The sequence below is a fragment of the Hydra vulgaris genome, chromosome 08 (assembly GCF_038396675.1).
Source record: "Hydra vulgaris chromosome 08, alternate assembly HydraT2T_AEP".
Lineage (NCBI taxonomy): Eukaryota > Metazoa > Cnidaria > Hydrozoa > Anthoathecata > Hydridae > Hydra > Hydra vulgaris.
The window spans coordinates 23,162,851-23,185,525 of NC_088927.1; the positions used below are offsets into that span (position 1 = coordinate 23,162,851).

A 22,675-nucleotide genomic window follows, 5' to 3' on the forward strand; every position below is an offset into this window, starting at 1 on the left:
AAAGAAAGTTTCATTAGAAAAGATTATGAATTTTTAGATTACTTTAAAATTCTGGTTCTTTTGAGACCCAGGTTGATATACTTTTGAAGAAAAAATGACTTTTCAGTTACTTATAGCTGAGAAATAAAAACATAATTAAATTATGATAAAAAAATATAAAATGTTAATTACCATAAAAAATAAAAAAATAAAGTTCAAACAAATTTTAAAAAATTAGGTAAAAAACTGAAAGAACTCAAATAGGACGAATAAAAAACATTCACATTAATAACTGAATAGTTAAATATAAAATTAGGGTATATTTTTATAAAGTCAAAAACAAAACTGTCGACGTTTTGAACCTAAAAGTAGTTATATAAACAGAAACATTATTGTTCAGTAAGTTTCATTATGATACCATTAACCAATTTGTGTATAAGATCTAGAGAAGGAAGTATTTCATTTTCAGTCTGCATAGATTGCACATAAAAATATTTCTTTATACAATATAACAGCATTTTCTCTTCAATCATTGCGAACTTCTGACAATACAATTTCTCGGACCTGCAGAAAATGGGATATAGATATAGAGATTGCGCTTAACAAAATCTTCTTTTTCGAACCTTTCAGGTATGAAGTCATAAAGATCATTCCAGTAATCAGGACTTAAATGCATCATCATAACAAGAATCTCAATTTCGGATATTTTAGGAATAAACTGACCGTCGATTGCCATATCTTTTTCAATATGCCTGCCAGTTAAAAGAACAGGCGGATGAAGTCGCATACTTTCTTTTATAGTATTTTGAAGATAGTTAAAGTTTCTTACTTTTTCATAATGTGAACCTCCAGCTAATTCAATTTCGTCATTTTTTTCATGCAATCTTTGTTGAACTTGTGAATATCTTCCTAACAACCACAAAATCCAGCTTAATGCTGACGAGGTTGTATCATGCCCTTCAAATATAAAAGTACTCACCTTTTCTTGAATACCTTCAGTATTAATTTCACCTTTTTTATAAATGTCCAACAATAAGTCTATAAAAAATTTTTTTTTCTACCCTACTCAGTTCTGCTTTATTTTTATCTGATATAACCTCACTTTCATTTGGAAAACGTATTTTAATTCTTTCATTTATTACATCTAGAGTCAATTTGTAAGCAACATCTAGTGCTTCATAATATCTTTTTCCACAGCTAAGGTGCTTATATATATATATATATATATATATATATATATATATATATATATATATATATATATATATATATATATATATATATATATATATATATATAAGCACCTTAGTGCCAAGCACCAAGGTGCTTATATATATATATATATAATATAATATATATATATATATATATATATATATATATATATATATATATATATATATATATATATATATATATATATATATATATATATATTAGTGGTAGTCATTTTGAGGGAATTTTTGAAAACGAAGTACATACCCAGCTAAAGTTGGAGCAAATATGCTAAAACTTAGTAAAAATTTTTTTTACGTCAATCGGGTGACTTTTAAGTCCCCCTCAAGACTAAAGTTGTTAAGAAATTGTACTTCAAAAAAGGAAAAATAGGGTGTGTTCAGGTTGTTTGAGGGGGATTTAAATGAAAAAATTATCTCCATTTTTTTTTTTTTTTTGTTACTTGTTATCTATATTTTCATTTTAAAAGGGTATGTCATCATGTTTTTTTACATATTCTTGGTTAAAACGATATATACGAAAGGAAAAAATGAAAATTTTATGTTACGCATGGTTATGAAAATCGGCAACAATAAAAAAATTCTAATAAAATAATGCAGAAGAAAATGTGTTGAAGATCCTGCACTGTATGTTTTAAATCACTAAGTGTTTTTATAAACAAATTGTACGTGAAATTACGTTACATTATTTTATTTTTGTAAATAACTTTCGTATTTACTTGATTGTTATTAATCGAATTACAATATAAAGTACAATTGTATTGAAGATTTTAACTAATTACAAACCATTAAATCTATTTAGATTAAATACAAAAATGGAAAAAAAAATTGTAAAAGATATTGGGAAGAGAAGGTTTCTCAGATCAAGCAAAAGCAAACTTTTTATCATAAATGAGGCTAAACCAGCTATTACATGTACATATCTAATTTAAAAAAATTGTTTTAATTTTAAACTTTGTGTTAAAAATTAGAATATTGATTTTTTTTTTCTTAAGGTTTTCAACTCCCTTCTGGAATGGATATTCTTCAACAGATTGCCTACAGAAGATCACTACTTCCTCATAATGTTAAGAAGTCAACAATTTTATCATGCCCTCCTAACAAGATTCAGGGTTACAAGAGATGTGAAGTAGATGATTGTGAATGCATTTTAGGCTTAATTAAAAGACCATGGCTTAAAGCGGGATTTCAAGTAATGTCAGATAAAAATATTATCAATTATGAAGATGGACAAGAAGTATTCAGATTTGAGTAGAAATAAATACAGAGGATCAGCTAGAGACAAGGTTAATCAAGGGAAGTTTATTTCATTTTTAAAAAAGCTGTTTTGGATTGGTTGTACAGATTTAAAGAACCAAATTAAGAAGGATAAAAAACGCTCAGATAAAGATAAGCACGATGATTTAACTTTTTTGGAAGACCAGGAAGGACCGAGACATTTTAGTTTGAGATTAGAAGATAGAAAATTTAGCAAAAAGGTTTTATGTTGTTTTTAGTGGGTTAATTTGACCTTTTTTATTAAAATTTGCTAATTTAACATACATTATTTGTTAATACACATACACCATGTTAAAATAAAATTTAGGTTTCTGAAGGTGTGAGGAAAAGGACAAGGCTAGAAGACGAATCTCCTAAGATTGACGCTACCTCAGAATTAGACTTGAGTTTCACTGACACTAGCGCTGATTTTGATTCAGAATTTGAACCCGAAGTTTGGCATCATAGAAGAGCAGATGATTGTAACATTACTGCCAAAGTCCCTATGAATATTTTTGATGGAAATGTATCTATCATAGCTACAGCAAATGATACCTCCCCGAATGTCTTACAAAAAGTAACTGGGGCAATTCTTCAAGATTGTGGAGTTGATATCGCAAAATGCAAAGCCAGTGCTTCAACTGCATTAAGGAAGATGAAAAAAACTGCCAAGGATACTGCAGAAATTGCTAAATTAGATATAAAGAAGGCCATGGTAAAAAGCCGTTATTCCTGTATAATTCATTTTGACGGAAAGACTTTGTTTGAAATGAATCAGGGAAAAAGACTGAAGAATGTAAGATTAGCTGTGCTCGTTAATATTGAGGGGGTGTCGCATCTTCATGGAGTACTTGCCTTGTATAAAAATATTTCTATGGATAAAAAAACAGCCATTGCAGATGCTTTGCTTTCCTTCCAAATGACGGATCCAGATTTTTTTAAACATAGAAGCATAGAACGAATAGACGAGATTAATATCATAAATAATATGAAGGTACCAACTCTCTCTCTCTTTTGGTTAATGAGTTTTCATATTTAGATTTTTCAATGATAGGGTTGGATAATCAGAGAGTGAGAGGCTGGTTGCCACTTCCACCCCAATATTGGCACACCCAGTCTTCGTTTAAGTATTTTGAAAACTTTGCCAAAATGTTAATTGTTGTCAATGATCATTCTGAACGAGCAATCGGAATGATGCAGCAGTTTGTGCAAAGATACGAAAATGAAGATGACAAGCAGAACAGATTTTTAACCGTTGACAAAGTAAGGTCAACTTTCAAAGTTTTTGGTGTGGGAAAAAGTAATATTACAAAAAAAAAAACATCTACAATTTCCTCTTCTTTAGTTTAGAGAGTGACATCAGAAAGCCTGATGTCACTCTCTAAACTAAAGAAGAGGAAATTGTAGAAAATTGTTGTTCATTTAAAAATACTTATTTCAATTAATGCATAATTTTTGTCTTGAAAGTATTTGTAAAGATTTTTATTAATTGGTAAATTACTTGTTTAGTACAAAATTTTTTTTTTTGGTTGATAACATAATTTGCTGATTTCATAACCACTTGCGTAACTTAAACTTTTCATTTTTTTGATTTCTTGAATATCGTTTTAGCCGAGAATATGTAAAAAAAATGATGACATACCCATTTAAAATGAAAATATAGATAACAAATAACAAACAATACAAAAAAAATGGAAATAATTTTTTCATTTAAATCCCACTCAAACACGCTGAACACACCCTATTTTTCCTTTTTTGAAGAACAATTTCTTAACAACTTTAGTCTTGAGGGGGACTTAAAAGTCACCCGATTGACCTAAAAAAAATTTCGACTAAGTTTTAGCATATTTGCTCCAACTTTAGCTGGGTATGTACTTCTTTTTCAAAAATTCCCTCAAAATGACTACACCTAATATATATATATATATATATATATATATATATATATATATATATATATATATATATATATATATATATATATATATAAAATAAGGTTTTCACTCAAGGGCATTGTAAAATTGATGCAAGTATTCAAATTATAGAGGACTGAAGTTATACTAAAGATAATAATAAATCAATTTTTGCAATATTCCTTGATTTTGAAAAAGTATTGATATTGTTAATTACGACAAGTTACTGCTAAATTTAATGAATATTCAACATAACCTTTTTGGATTGCAGCTTATTTATCTAACCGTATAAATGATCTCACCACTTATTGGGCATGTATTGCCAAGATAGTGTTTTTGACTTAATATTGTTTATTCTGAGTCAGGGTTATTTCCGACAAAAAGTCTTAAACCATTCTTTAAAAATATACTGACAATATACTGACATAATCTACAAACTTAGTAACTTGCCTCAATCCATTTTAGATGGCATCGCACTATGGTATATTAACGAAGTGAAACTTAACAGCGCTAAATGTAAAATCATAAGAATTAATCCCAGGTGCCCCTAAATTAAAGATGGAAATGATGTAACTAATTCAAGTGGCTTCAACACTTTTTTTGCAATTGAAGAGGTACTAGACAACGTCTGTATTAATATTTTTAAAACGGATATTAATACAGATCTTGTCTAGTAATTGTCTTGTCATTAATACTCTTGCTGACTCATACCATGTCATAACCGTTAAATTACCTCACGCCAACAACAGAAACCCAAATAGATTCTCATTTGCTTTGAATACTGCAAAGACCACTACATATAAACAATCGTTGTTTAAAAATACCTCCGTATTCTTCGTGGTAGTGTCAGTAACCTCCACCTGTCGCAAAACATTATTTTATCTGCATTTTTAGCTGCGCCAGCCAAATTGAAAAGCGTAAATAACTGTACTAATAAAGTTTACATTTAAAGCAGTTGAGTGATGGTGCGTTTACTGTGGTAGTTAATAAGGCATTCCAGTTTTTAAGTACTCGATTACAAAAAAAATTACGTCTTTCATAATGTTTCAAATTTTTTTGACGGCTAGTTTAAAGGTATGGCTCCTTATTCTTAAACTATACTTAGATCTTCGATACGCTGGTGTGGTTTGTAGCACCATAAAATTGGTTGAATTAATTCCATTAATTGTTTTGTAATGCTTTAAAAGGACCATACGCGTGCGGTGGTTCTCAGGATAGTCAAATTAGGCCGTGTTAAACGTTCCTCGTATTTTAGGTGACTTATTCACTTTTATTTATATTTTCTATGAAATGAGGAGACCACACTGGGACGGTAAATTCTAACAATGATCGGATATAAGTAGTACATTGGAAACGCCAGAGAGTTAAACTTCTGAATCCTTTTTTAAATCTTCCCAGCATTCTATTTCTAGCTGCAGCTGCGCTTAGCTTGTCACTTCAGATTATTTATCACTTTAAGATTATTAGATACTATAACCCCCAAATCGCATTCTTTTGCTGTGGTTTCAAGTTGTTTGCAATGACCATTTTGTGATTCCATTATGCATATATGGTTTAGCTCTTTTTTTTTTTTCTTTTTTTTTGCCCATGGGCATGACTTTGCATTTTTCAATGTTAAATGGCATAAGCCATTTTTTAGACAATTTAACAGCTGCATCAAGATCCTTTTGATGACATAGCGCATCTTTTTCAGACTTGATAATACCTATGATCTTGCTTTCGTTTACATACATTTTTATATGACTCAAATTTAAGCCCGATAAATTGTTAATGTAGAGCACAAAAGGGAGCGGACCTAAAACCGAACCCTGAGGTACTTTGCTAAATGCTTTTCTCCATCGCAATAATGCGTTATCTATTTTGACACGTTTTTCTCTATTTGTCAACCAATTTTTTATCCAGTTATGTAATTGACCGTGAATGCTATATGCCTTCAGTTTATATAAGAGTCTTTTGTGCGGTAACTTATCGAACGCTTTTGAAAAATCTGTGTAAATTACCTTTTCTGTAAAACCTTGATTGATGGCATCTACAACAATATCACGTGACTCTAATAGGTTTGTCGTACACCCCCTGTGTTTGACGAAGCCATGCTGAGCTGGAGTAATAATGTTGTTTTTGACACAATGCTGCATAATACAATTATGGATTAAACCTTCTAACACCTTACAAGGTACCGAGGTTTTGGAAACTAGCCGGTAGTTGCTTGCCTTTAACTTACTTCCTTTTTTGAATATAGATGTTACTTCTGCTTTTTTTCATTGATCTAAAACAAAGGATGTTAAAATGAAGACTTAAATAACGTAGTAAAAGACACAGAAAAAGCTTCTGCGCAGTTTTTTAAGACTCTAGGATGGATTCCATCAGGACTTATTGCTTTTAAAGAATTAAGTTTCAGCAATCTGTTTTTGACTATTTCATAAGTGATAAAATCAATTCCTTTATCGCCTTTATCTGGAGATTGGTTTAAAAAATTAGGTAGCGGTCCTTGCGGCTCGACTTCAAATACAGAATAAAAATAATTATTGAGTGTCTTACTTACCGTATATACTCGCGTATAAGTCGAGAAATTTTGGACGAAATATTTACTCTAAAACAGCAATTCGACTTATTTGCGGGTCAGAAAAAAAACAAATTTATTCCTTGATATTTTTTTTCGCAGTTCTTATTTTCTGATTAAAAAATCTTTCATTCAATATTGATTTTGTATTAAGAATGTTTTTTATTAAATTATTAAATTAAAATGTGTTTTATTAATTACATTACAAATATGCTCAAATTAAAGTCATTAATTTACAACCACCCAACCGTGTAGGATATTCAAATAGTGTTTTAATTTGTTTGAATATTTTTAATTCGTATCAAATAATAAACTGAGGTGCATCAAAAAATGAAACGAAGTCGGAATTTCTACGAAGCTGGATTTTAACTTAAAGTTGTTAAACTTGCTGAGATCAATGGTAACTCAAATGCTGCCAGAGAAAATAACATTGATGAGAAGCTTGTGCGTGACTGGCGAAAAAATAAAAAAAATCTTTCTGAAATGCTAAAAACCAAACGTGCAAAAAGAGGAGATATTCCATCGTTTCCTAAATTAGAAAATGAGATTAATGAATGGGTTTTGGACCAGCGACAAAATGGATACATAGTCACACGAGAGTCCATTCGTTTTCGCGCCCTTCAGTTAAAAAAAAGTGAAAAATTCCAAAATAAATCAAATATTACCACATTTAAAGCATCAGCAGGATGGTGTAGTAGATTTATGAATCAAAACTCATTAACACTAAGGCAAAGAACAAAGATTGCACAGAAACTACCTGCCGTTTTAGAAGTTAAAGTTTATTCATTTCATTCTTTTGTCATTAATCTACGGAAAAAATATGACTACGACCTTTTACAAATCGGAAATATGGATGAGACTCCAATGACATTTGATTTGCTTGGAAACCAAACAGAGGACATGATTGGCTCAAAAACAATTATGATCAAAACAACTGAACATGAAAGAACTCATTTCACTGTTGTGTTGGCTTGCATGGCAGATGGAGCAAAATTAAAGCCTGTCATCATTTTCAAACGAAAAACTCTCCCTAAAGGTGTCAGATTCCCATCTGGAGTCATTGTTCAAGCACATCCTAAAGGTTGGATGGACGAGCAAGGCACACAATCCTGGATAAGCAATGTCTGGAACAAAAGACCTGGAGCTATGCAGAGCAAGAGATCATTGTTGGTTCGGGACATGTTTAGGGCTCATCTTACAGATGGTTGTAAGAAAACAGCAGTCGCTCTTAAGAATGACCTTGCTGTAATTCCAGGAGGCCTTACATCTATTCTCCAGCCATTGGATGTCTGTCTCAACAAACCCTTTAAAGATCGACTTTGCAAGATGTGGACCGAGTGGATGAGTTCCGGTTCAGGAACTCTAACGAAAGAAGGCAACTTGCAAAAACCAGACATTACACTTGTTGCAGCTTGGGTCGATGAGGCTTGGAAATCAATCCCTGAAAAAATGATCAAACATTCATTCCTGAAATGTGGCATCAGCAATGCTATGGATGGAACTGAAGACATTGCTTTGTTCGATGACGAGGCTGAGGATCTGGCAGATGTTGAAGCTTACTCGGAAGATAATGATCATACAGATGATCACATTGGAGATGTTTCAGAGGAAATCTACAATGAGCTTTTTGATGATTGATCAGATAATTTCAATTTTAATATGTTTACCTATGTCTGTACTAATACAAAATGTTTTTAATTTACATAATTCTTTAATTGTGTTTATGTTCTTATATTTACAATAAATGTTTTAAATAATATTTTTGACCGCGAATTTTTATTTTCAATACGCTAGTTTTCAATTTTGGACAAAACTTTCACTCTGAATTCCCACTTCAACTTATACGTGGGTTTCCAATTTGGACCAAATTTTCACCCTGAATTCCCACTTCGACTTATTCGCGGATCGACTTATACGCGAGTATATACGGTATGTTAAATATGTTATTGGTCACCGATCCATTGCTGTTTTCAAGTAAACGGATTTTATCGTGAACTTTGATTTTGTCTATAGATTTTTCATTCCTGGTCATACTTACAGAATCATTTTTACATCATCATGAACAAAACGCTTTCAAAATTGCAATAGCAGTAAATCCTCCCGTTGACCAAAAATCCTAAGATGTGTCGACGATAGTCACGCTAGATTTTCCAACACTCAAGAAGCAGAACAATTCCTAATTATCTTAAATAAACAACACCATGCGATACAATATACAATAAAAACTGAAAGCGAAAATAGAGCTCTATACTTTCTCGATTTAACCATAATAAATAACAACAAAGGAAAATACGAGTTAAAAGTTTACAGAAAGGAAGCCATTACAAATATCCAAATTAAACCTCTCTAAAATTATGACCTTAAGATTCTAAACACAATGTTTTAAGGTTACGTTCACAGGGCTTATTCTATTTGCAGTAATTTATATTTACAAGATGAGATTAATTTCCTTATTCAAATGTTTAACGAAAATGGGTATAACATATGCCAACTTACACGGATTGCAAACTTAATTGAAAATAAACGGTCCCTATAAATCAACAAAATTCAATCAAACACTCTTAATCTCCCTACTGTATTGTTACTGTGGATACCATCACTACCCCCAAAACTAAGGAAAATATTTTGGAAAGCTGGCTAAAGAGTTGTCTTCAAATCAAATCCAAATTTAAGAACATTACTAACGTCAAAAAACAAAATTAAATTGCCACATAATAGTCAACCCAGAACTTATCTAATTGAATGCAAATGCTCAAAGAGATACGTAGGCGAAGTAAAACTTTAAATTAGGACTCGAACTCAACAACATCTAACAAATTTAAACGAGGGGAAACATTATCAGTCTGCAATAGCCTTCCATAAAAAGTTTTGCTCACAAGAAATAAAGAGGGAAAACGTAAAAACAATTGAAGCTGAAACAAAAAAAAACTTGATCGAAAAGTGCGTGAAGCTCTTGAAATACAGAGGTTCAAATGTTTGCCTAAACATGGCGGAAATAATTTAGATAACGGGCAGTTTGTGAAAACTAAATTTTGGACTCCGTTTTTTACACTTTTACAAGCGAGAAAGAAGCCATTCAACTGCTGACGTCAGTTCATTTTAAACTGTTTCTAACGTTACAAAATTACTTGAATAACGAGGGTATATATAACCCCTAGAAATATTTTAATTTATTATAAGAAATTTATAAGGATAAGTTTACATACTATACCAGATGTTTCAACTTAATTAACGTTACAAAATATTTTTTTTGTATAATTTTTACGAACTGATGATGCTGGTAACCAAATCCAGCGAAAACTTCTAATAATAAATTATTAATTGTATTAATAGAATTCGTATTAATTGATGTTTTCTTACCAATATAACATATGCTCTAAAACGCAATGTCAACACTAATATATATATATATATATATATATATATATATATATATATATATATATATATATATATATATATATATATATATATATATATATATATATACATATATATATATATATATATATATATATATATATATATATATATATATATATATATATATATATATATATATATATATATATATATATGTATATTTTTAAATGTTGACATCTTCAATAGATTTTATTTGTATAAATATTTTAAAAAAACTTCTATTTATGGATTAACTTCTATTTGTTAAAAATATAATTATTTTTACAATATTTCGAGGGAATATAGATTTGCTAATTTAGAAATATAGAAATTAATTTTTTTAAATTTTTTGCTTTTTTTATAAAGGTTTTTAATATACTTGATAACGAGGGTATCTATAATCAAAATTCAACTTCTTATCTGTAATCGGTAAAACATGCAATTTACAGATTACAGATAAGAAGTTGAAGTTTAATAAAGAAATTGATCCAAATGAAACATATTGCAGTGATAATGAACAGTCAAAGTCAGATGAAGAATTTTTGCCAATTGAGATGTCAGATGATAAAGTGGTGTCAAGTTATGAAGTGATGTCAAGTGATAATGAGATGTCAAGTAATGAAGAGATCAAGGTTTACAACACTAAACAATATCCTGAGTTGTGTAAGGCCAAGGATAGGTGTAAAATCAGTGGCAGGGATCTTATAACACCAGAGAATGCTATTGATCCAGCAAAACTTCGTCGTCATAGAAATTTGTGGAGGAAAAAGGAAGTTAAAAAGCATGCTGCTGAAGTCCAAAAAGTACTTTGCATTAAATTTGATGGGAAGCAGGATATCACTTCTGTTAAAATAAGTGGCGTCCGACGAAATTTCAAAAAAGAACATTATGTGATAGTGTCATTTCCGCAAAACAAATATGTCAATAATGTCACGCCACAAAGGAGTAAAGCTGTTGATATTACACAAGAGATATTATTGAACATCAACAACATCAAATCATCAGAAACTTTTGCAACAGTTGTTTGCTATGGTCCTTTGAATAACACAGGTCAACGCAATGGAGTAATCAGAAAATTAGAAGAAGGTCTTGGGAGAACATCGCAATGGTTGGTCTGCTTGTTACATGCAATTGAATTACCTTTTAGAAAATATTTCTCCGTTCTGTATGGTGGACGTTCAACAGGTCCAGCTACTTCAATAGTTAAAATAGACATTGCACTAAATTTTGATCTAAAAGATTTAGTTATTGTGAACTTTAAACATATACCTGGGATGCAAGAGTTGATGTTAAGAAAAATTTAAGCTCTGATCATATATATCTTCTAAAAGCTTGCTTAGCTGTTCAGCAGGGATACACTGCCTTTGATCAAATATTGTTCCTCCAGACTGCAATGCCAGGAAATCTAAACCATGCAAGGTGGCAAACAAAGCCCAATCGTATTTTACGTTTGTATATGTCTCAGGAAAACCCTTCAAAACCATTGCATAGAATTACAATATTCATCGTAATCGTTTATGCGCCATCATGGTTCAACATAAAGCGTCATTCTTCCTGCCTTGACGGAGCAATAAATTTCATCTATCTAATGAAGCAGTGCTATGAACTAGAGAAAGAAGACTGGAAAATTCTTGAACTAGTGTTGCAAAATAACTGTTATTTTGCTCATCCTTAGAACATTTTTCTTGGAGGAGTTACAGATGAAAATGTATCATTTCCTCATTTTTCGTGTGACAAAATAATTGACGCACGAGCTACATAACAAAGTAACAAGGTACGTGTCTTAAATAAATCAAGCATCAAGCTTGATCCGGAAGCTTCGTCATTCATAAAGATGATCAACTGGTCTGCTGCTATTGCAACACCACCACCGCTTTTATCAACTGTTTCTAATGATGATCTTGAACATTTCATAAGTAGACTGTAATGCAACATTTTAGTAATGTTTCACAGCCCCAACTTAACATTTACATCATAATGATCCACCCTAATATTTATATATATAAATATATATATATATATATATATATATATATATATATATATATATATATATATATATATATAATATATATATATATATATATATATATATTATTCCATGTTATTTTTTTGTCTTTTGCTCAAGTTTATCAAAAACTTGAGTTTATTTCCAATATCCTTATAAACAACACTTCATTTTTCAAGTTCAGTCCCTAATTTATCCAACAAAACATTAAATACCTTTACAAAACTTATCCCTTCCAGTAAAAATATCTCTTCTTTTTTCTCCATCCGAGTATACTGTTGTTCTTACTCTCTTATGCGTATCACTAAAATTTTCTTTAACATCTGGACTCATTTTGGCTGCCTTTCAAAGTCTTTTAATTTTGGCTTGGAAGCTTCACATAAAGATTTTTTATATAACTCTAGTAAATGGAGTAAAATTTTTCCTTCACATATATCTAAACCAGGATTTTGCAGCATTTTATTAACTTTATTAAATCGCTCTAAGATTATTTCCTATATTACAGTTAAAACTGCTGTTTCTCGCTTCCCATATCTTTTATATAAATCTTTTCCCTCTTATTTACTTTCTGCTTTTTCAGAACTTTCTTCAAATATATACTTAGCAATATAATAGGGTATTGAGTACTTTTGATAGCTAACTTTAACCGCATGAACTGACTCATAATGAAAAGACCATCCAGTTGTGTTTAAATTTTTTAGTGAAAATACCAGTGGTGCTCTTTCAATCAAAAGAAAAATATGCGTGAATGAGTTGAATAGTTCCAAAATATTCTGTTATTTCCATTACAACGCACATTGCCTTTACTCCAATCAAGTTAAGGAACGCGTCACACGCAAATGCGCAGCCTCTACTCCAATCAAATTTAAAGAACGCGTAGCACAATGGACAAAATCCGCTAATGCATTTATTCTTTTTATTCGTGCTCGTAAGCCTGTATATTTTCCATCTATATTTGACGCGTTATTGTATAATTGCCCACGGATGTTTTCAATAGGAAGACTTGCACTAATTAAAAACTGAAATTTCCGTTGTCCGGAGAGCCCAACTTTTTGTCATGACCTCGTAGTGACAAACCTCTTTTAGATAAAAATTTTATTGTTGCTAATACCCGTTCTAAAATATAGTAATATTTTAATATAAATGTAGTAATATTTTGCCGTTTTAGTAGCCTGTTCTTTTAACTCTATATCTATTGTGCTCCTATTCAATTTTTGTGTGAGGAAGATCATCTTGGCTTTCTTATGAACATCAGATTCTTTATGAGATACAAGTAATTTTCTTTCGTTTTTACAAACTTTACAACCGTCAGATGCTAACACTGCAATTTTTCCTGAATGGGGAAATAATTTGCATGGTAAACAAAATGTTCCACCTTTGCATAAAGAATAGCAAAGCCAGGATCTTACAACTGTGTGACTGTTTTACATGAGTTTACTAAAAAAGCTGTTACAAAAAATCTGTTTTGATTTTTTTAATTTTGCCTAGATTCTAGATATGAATCAGTTTCTTTTTTATTTTGGAAAAACAAAGATGGCCGGTTTAGGCAAAAATTGAATTAGTAGTTCTCAAAAACTTAAAACTTAGAATTAAGAGCACCTGATCCTACTTCAATACTTTGAGCAATTCTTTCAATATTTATAAAGTTTAGACATCTCGTATAGTATGAATTAGCGATTCATTGGAACTCTGTTTTTTTCCATGTAAACATTTTTTAGAAAAGTCATCAGAAGAAATGACTCTAAATATCTGTTTGATAGTGTACACAATAGCTAGAACAAAAAATTCAATTATATATCATTTTTAAGCCAATTTTTTACCCAATTCACGAAAATAGGGTTTTTTTCAAGTGGTTTATGCCAAACACACATGTTTAACTTGATCATTTTGTTTTGCATTAGAGCTCTTTTTAGCAATAGTAGAAGATAAATAAACAGTTTCTCATTAACAACAACTGCAGCAAGTTTTTAGTCCAATATCTAGGCTTACTCTTTTGGAAAAATTAAAATGTAAATTTACAAAATCTTTACATTCACATTTAAAAGCACAACTATATTTTAAGTTAAATGTTTTAAGTTAAAATAAATTTCATAATAAAGTTAAATTCTTCATTTATATTTTAAAGATCCTTATTGAAAGAACTTATTGAAGGAAGATGAGCCTAGAATATTTTTAATTGAACTTCAGTCTGAAAGCAGGCCCGTGCCGTAAGAGGGTCGTTGGGTGCAATCGATCCCCCTTTTTATACAAAAATTTTTAATTTGACGCCAAAAATTGTTTCTAGACTCTTTTCAATGTCAAAATATTTAATCAAAATTTTTATGATAGTTATTTGATTTTTACGAATCATTCTCACGAAACAATTTTTACTTTATTGTTTCACAAACGTAAGGCGTCATTACAAGTCATTGCATTATGAAATCTTTTGTAAACGAAAAATGAAAAACAGTCTCTCCAGAGACTACTGTAATTACAATTCTCTACTAATACTAGTTCACTTTTAAAAGCAAACAATAGAGTTAACGTGCCTAACCAAATTAGGAAACGAGCAGCTGATAGAAAAGAGCTTCAAAATGCTGCAAAGAAATGCAAACCGTTAGCTGGATATTTTAAATAAAAAAGTTATTTTGATCTTCTTTTTATAATAATTAATTTGATTAGTTTGATATTAACTAGAGATGGATATTACTAGATGTAGATATTATCTATACGTTAAATTTTTTTATGATAGTACTTTTGTTATTACTTGTTTTTTATTGTAATGTTTACGCGAGTTTTTTTTAAATTTTGGTATAGTTTAAGATCTGCAAGTTTATTATTGATTACTTACGTTTCAAGTGTTTTTTATTATCGACAGTTCTCAAAATGTAGCCGATAAAACATTACCCGAAGTAGAAGAAAAAAAGGAAGTCATTAAAGATGATAATAATGTTAACAAAAGCTTGTCATGCGAAGTAGACCAAACAAATTTAAAAGAATGTGATTAAAAAGAAGAAGAAAAACGATATGATATTGACGAACTCTTGCGCGGAAATCAAGAATTATCACCACATGAAATATAAAAATGTTTACGAATAACTTAAAACAGAAGATACATTTTCAATTTCCCAAAACATTAAAACATGGGTGCAAACGCGCTTGTAAAAATGAATATTTACAAAATGGATTTGTCTATAGCAAAAGCGAAGACACAGTCTACTGCATATACTGCACTTTATTTCTAAAGCAGGATAAAAAAAAATCTTTGGGAGCTTTTGTTAACCGTGGATATAAGAAATGGCACAATGTTTTAGAGAAACAAAAACTACATATAAGCAATAGATACCATAAAGAAGCTATCGATTATTAGCTTAATAATGCCATTAGCTTAATAATGGCAACAAATGCCATTATTAAGCTAATGACATTCGTTGTTGTTTTGAAGATCCAAGACAAACCATTCTATTACAAAGCGATAGCACTTTAAAAAACCGACAACAAATGTACCCGTACATTGTTAAAACATTAGGTAGAATAGTGCGCTTGATGGGAAACAAGGACTTGCATTTCTTGGAACTTATGAAAAGTGTATGGAAATCTCAGACCAAAAAGGTAATTCTGGAAACTTTCTTGCAATTATGCAAGAAATAGCTCGCCATAACGCTGAACTTAATGCACATATACAAACACCATTACGCAAAGATGTCAGCTACCTTGGCCTCAAGAGTCAAATAAATTAATTGATATAATTGGAAAGAAATGTATACAAGAGCGGCTAATTAATGAAATCATAGCTGCAAATTACCATTCAATTTCAGCAGACGAGGTAACAACTGCAAACCAACAAATTCTATCAGTATTTATGAGATACGTAAACGGAGAAAAAAAAATTAGAGAAGTATTTCTTGACTTTTTGAATCTTGACAGGAATACATGCAAACATATTGAGGAAAGCTTTATGAAATTTTATAGCGAAAGTGGAATTGATCTTAGTTCTTGTAGAGGCCAATGTTGCAAACATGCAACCTGTAAAAAAAGGTGTTGCCAGCTATATTTTTAAAGGATCACCTAAAGCAATTATAACACATTGTAGCTCACATAATTTGAATTTATCAATTGCTGCAACATCAAAAATACCAATCATCGATAACATTTTTGAGGTATACAGAAATATATCCATTTATTTCAATTCTTCTCCAAAAAGAGAGGCTTGCTGGAGCATGTTGCAGAGATCCGTTGTAAATTAATTGAATGAAATAAGATTTTGATAGGGATGTTCCAAACAAGATGGTCAGAAAGAGATGCCGCATATGAACACTTTGTTAGAGATTATTTTAGGAATACACTCTAATATAGAACAGTTCGATATAGAGTTTAGTATGGATTTGTACGCACAAGGAAAAAGAGAGGCCAACTCACTCCTTAATGCACTCACTAAGTTCGAATTCATAATTGGTATTATAACTTTGTACCGCTTACTTCACCCGTTGTCGTATACAACAGAGAAATTACAAGGGTGTACAACTGATATTGTGTATGCGTACAGTAACATTCAAGAAACAATCGACAATTTAAACCATTTTCAGAAAAATGTTGAAAAAGAAACTTACGCAATTTACCAACAAACTACTCGTATGGCAAGTAAATTGTTTGTTGAACCAACGATTCCCAGAATCACTATGAGACAGGCCTACAGAAATAGCGTACCTGCAGAGAGTCCCTATGAATATTTTGAACGGGACTTGATTATACCTTTTCTCGACACCATCATTTCAGAAATAAAACTACGATTCCAAAGACAAATTGCATTGCTGCTAAGGTTTTATATTTGGTTCCCTCGATAATTTGCCGTATTAAAGTGATCTTCCAAACTCAGAAGCTGTAGATCAAGAATTCATGTTTTGGAAAAGATACTGGTCTGTTATTAAACCTGAAGATAGGCCTGATACTCTAGCTAAAGCTATTTAAATCTGCAATGAAAATCAATATCCTAATCTCTTTGAGCTTCTTAAGATCGGGTGTACACTACCCGTAACGTCCGCAGAATGTGAATACAGCTTTTCAGCAATGCGAAGATTTAGAATATGGTTGAGAGCCAGTATGACTGCAGATAGACTTGATTCATTAGCCATCATGAATATTCACTACAATGAAATTGCTGATTATAAAATTGTTTTTTGCTTTACATCCTTGAAAATTGTATAAAAAAAGTTTAGTTTTTGAATAAAAATGTAAACCGTTTATCAAAGTATTATTAATCTTTGTATCGATGCACATTTTGTAACAAGGAGCTTGCTTATACGCCTTTGCCGTATAAAAATAGAAAAAATATTCGGAGAACAATAAATTCATTCATGTAAACATTTTTCACAAAGATATATCTATGCTTCACGAAAATTTTATTAAGTAAATTTAGTAAGATGTTTGTTTTGTGTTTTAAAACTGCCTTTTTTTTTAAAAAAACGACCCCCCATCCCTAAAAAATTTTAGGGTACGGTCCTGGAAAGTATAGCAGTGGTTTCTATAAAAATGTAAACCCTTTTATCAATTTTTTTATGAATTTTTGGTTTTACATTTAGTAAAGCTTTTTTGGCGATGTTTTCTTTTGATCCATCTATAGCACTTTTATTTAAACAAGATGTTAAAAAAAACCAAGGTAGAGAGTCACAAATAACCTTCACAGTGGATAGCCTACCAAAATTCGGTAGCGGAAAAATAAAAATTATTTCTCCGTAAGTTTATTTTCATTATTTAAAAACATCACGTGTTACAATAAAATAACTAAATGAAAATAAATACAATTTAATAATTGATTGTCAATGAGTACGTTGCGTAATGTATAGAGACGTTTCTCAACGCGATGGCAATCTGGGTTCAAATCCCTCTCTAAGTAAACTTTAAGTGTTCATGCATTGATGGACGCAATGGAGTGTTCATACACCGACTAATTTAGGGACAGGCACCAAGGGATGTACATGCATTTACGAATTTAGGAATAGGCGCAGTGAAGTGTACACACATTTACTAATTTAGGGATACGCGCAGCGGAGTGTACATGCATCGACTGACTTTAACAGTGAAAGGTGCTGCGGAGTGTACGTTCATATACTAATTTAGGGATAGGCACAGTGGAGTGTACATACATTGAAAAATCCTACTTAATTTTTTACATTTTTTTCGTTTTTTCTTTTCAAAAATCTAAGCTAAATTTTCTTCATTTTACGGTATAACAAAATAAAGTTTATTTTGACACGTGATATCCTCAACCAATAAAAAAAAGACTTTTGGAAGGATAATTTTTATTTTTCCGCTACCGACTATCCATAACCTTGGCAATAACATAGAGTAGTACAAATAGCTGTCGTGTACAATGAACGCGCATAAATTAAGTCAATAAACAAGAAGCAATAGCTTAATAACAATACTTAATTTTATACAGTCAGTATAAAGGTGTTTTAATAGCATTTTCGGGTATAATTTCATTGCTAAAAATGCCTAGCAACGGAAAAATCAAAGTTGTTCAATGGATAAAAATTGATATTGAATCATTTTAAACAAAGATTAGGTGTAGACACCAATTATTATTTTTTCAAACTTCTCTTACTGCCCACTTACATGGATGTTTCACAGTAAGAACCTAAATAAAAGCATGTATCGAATCCATGAGAGAGCTTTAAAAGTTATCTACAGAGACTTTTAATCTCCATATGAAACTCTCTTACTAAATAGCGGTTTAACTGTACTAAAATTTGGAAACTAATCCTGAATGATTGTAAAACATCTTTATCTTTAAAGGAATTTAAACTTAAATTCTTTCAAATTTATGCAAATTATGCATGGTTTTTATTAAAAATGTTGGATACATTAACTAAAGTAAAATGAAATCTTTATATATATATATATATATATATATATATATATATATATATATATATATATATATATATATATATATATACATATAAAAAAACATATAAATGCTTGACGTTTGCTACATGTCCGGAAGTCTGCTATCTCAAAGACCAAAAAAAGCTGGATCTGGCTCTGTATATATATATATATATATATATATATATATATATATATATATATATATATATATATATATATATATATATATATATATATATATATATATATATATATATAAAGGGCTTCATGACAAGATCCACATGATCTTCTAGAAGTCCTGTCGTTACTAATGTAAAAATTGTAAAATATAATTGGTTATTGTAATATTTTTAAACGGCAAAATATTAAAGAAAAAAAATATATATATATATATATATATATTATATATGTTATATACTTATGTCAAATAAGAATATATATATATATATGTTATATACTTATGTCAAATAAGGATATATATATATGTTATATACTTATGTAAAATAAGGATATATATATATATATTATATACTTATGTCAAATAAGGATATATATATATATATATATATATATATATATATATATATATATATATATATATATATATATGTTATATACTTATGTCAAATAAGGATATATATATATGTTATTTAATTATGTCAAATAAGGATATATATAGTTATATATATAAATATAAATATATATATATATATATATATATATATATATATATATATATATACATATATATATATATATATATATATATATATATATATATATATATATATATATATATATATATATATATAAGTTTATACTTATGTCAAATAAGGATGCTTTCCGAAAAATTGCGATGATTGGAACAAAAAATATGATGCTGGGAACAAAAAAGCCCCAAATTTTGTGCCTTGCCCCTTGCCCCTTGCCCCAAACGTGAGAGCAACAAGTTGATGAAATATTTTTTGTTCTGTTTTTAACTAGACTAATATTCATTGATAAGTTTTAAATTTCATAGTAAAATATTTTAGCTTTCAAAAATTATGACCATATAAAGTTTAAACCCCCTCAACTTGAGGGGTTTTTAAAATTTATATGGTCATTATTTTTGAACGCTGAAAGATAATACTTTGACCAAACTTTGACCGAACTTTCATTACCATCTCATAAGTACCAGTAACTAAGGAGGGTCTCGTCCCGGGCTCAAAGAAAAAAAATCTTTTGGGGCACCAAAGAAAACAAGAAGGAGCACATAAAAAAAGTTCTTTTTAAATATAATTAGTAGTATTTTTAACTTTTATTGTAATTAGTCAACTATTTTATTACTTTGACCATTATCACATTTGCTACACCACTGGTTGATAAAATTAAAAATATATTTTTCAATTAACTTAAAAAGGCTTCTTCGATTAAAAAAAAACATTACTTTGCTTTAAATGAGCTTTGTATGTTTATTGGCAATTCTTGCACGTATCGTTGACCATAGTAGAACAGCAAGATCCACACAACCAATCGTCACAGGATTCGCAACGCATCCATAATTGGCGTTGAGCTGTAATTTTATCTCCAAAAAAAATGTCACAAGTTAATATTTTTTAGAACTCAAAGAACCGTCAGTTAATTTTGAATTTATAAAAAAAAATTTATTCAAATAAAATACCATGGTGTGTATCCATTATAAAAATGTTAAAATTTGCTGGTAAATATCCAAGTAAAGTTACCGGTAAATTTTACATTCGCAACATTTATCAATATTTCACAATATTACTGCTAATTGTCTCCTTCGTTGTTTATCCGTGAATTTCCGAAGTTAGAGTATTTCAAAATTTCACTAAATTATATACAAATAGTAGTTAGCTTTTAAAGATTAATAAATTTTTTTTTGTAAATATAATTAATTTGGTGATTCTTAATAATACTAAGATTAAATTTGATCATTTAATTTAATAATTTGCTTATTTTTTTTTTTTTCTTTTAGAGTTTAATAGTTTAATAGCATTTTTCCAAATTGTTGTTTTGCTAAAGAATTATTTCAGCAGGTTGGATATAGATATTATTATTTTTTTTATAAATTCATATTTACAAACTAGTTACAGATATTATTTGAAAAAAAAAATTTTTTAATTTGGGTTTTGCAGGCTTTTTTAATATTTTTTCTTAAATGACCTTTTTTTTTAAGTTACATGTTGACCGAACTTAGACGATTTTACCATAGGCGTAGAACGCGCTGGGGCACAGGGGCTCGAGCCTCAATCGGAAGTTTGTTACTGGGACTTTGCGCCACACGGGAAAATTCACCGAGCTTTCAAAAATATTTAAAAAATGAAAACCATAATATACTTGAACATTAACAAACATTATCAATTTAAAAACTATTGTAATATTTCCGCAAATACCTATGGTGATTTTCAAAAGTATAAGCTTTCAAAAATTTATATTATTTTTCGAATTTCAGAAACTCCCCCTTTTGATGAGTCTCAAGGGAGTTTGATATCGGTAAAAACGTAACAAAAAGAAAATTAACGGAACTACATAAACTAAAGAGTTGTGTGAGTTAAACGTTCGTTGAGTATTTTTTTTCTGTGATGACTTTGGCAGTATTATTTTTATTAATTATTTAAAAGTTTTAAATTAAAAATCATTTGAATTAAAAAAAACTTTTGAAGAAATTTTTTAATTGTTCAACAGTACATTGACTTTTAAGCAAAAAAGAAAATCAAATTGAAACAGTTGCATTATTTTCTAAATCTCTAAATGTTTTTTGTTCTACCTGCATCAAAGCTATCCTAATGAAAATGCCTTTACCTCGTAGTTCAAGAGAAAAAGATTCGTACAAAGCTTTTATTTTAAACGGATATTCTAATTGGAAGAAAGCGTTACAAATTTTTGGTTCTCACGATCGATCTGAACTCCATAGGGCGTCTGTTAGTATGATCGCTTCAGCAACACTGGAATCGACCGTTATTCAACAGCTTATTCATCAACAAAATAAGGAAATGATGGATAATTGTACGGCCTTATCAGAAATATTTACAACACCACTTTATTTGGTAATTCCTCAATTTCGTTTAAGAAAAATTTAGATTAACTATCAATCATTAAATTTATTTAATGGATAACTTAATTCTTTCTTCTTAATGTATTAGCGAACGCAAGGCCTTGCCATTCGTGGAAAGGTTGAAAAAAATTCAAAATTTCGCATGCTACTCAAACTACGAGCAGACGATTCTCTGGAACTGAAGAAATGGTTGAATCGTCCTGAAAAGCAAAAGTGGCTCTCACCTGAAATTGAAAACGAAATCCTATAAGACTTTGCTCATGCAACGTTTCGTAAGCTATGCGAAAGTATAAGGGAATCACAATTCTATAGTTTGATGGCCGATGAAACAACGGATTTGTCCGCGAAAAAACCAGCTTCGATCTGCATTCGGCGTGTTAATGAAAAATTTTA

General features: G+C 29.9%; 1 pseudogene; it reads right to left on the bottom strand.

Moving 5' to 3' along the window:
* Positions 1-368: 368 nt before the first annotated feature.
* On the bottom strand, positions 369-1,766 carry LOC136083140 (cytochrome P450 4V2-like; annotated as a pseudogene).
* Positions 1,767-22,675: the final 20,909 nt, after the last annotated feature.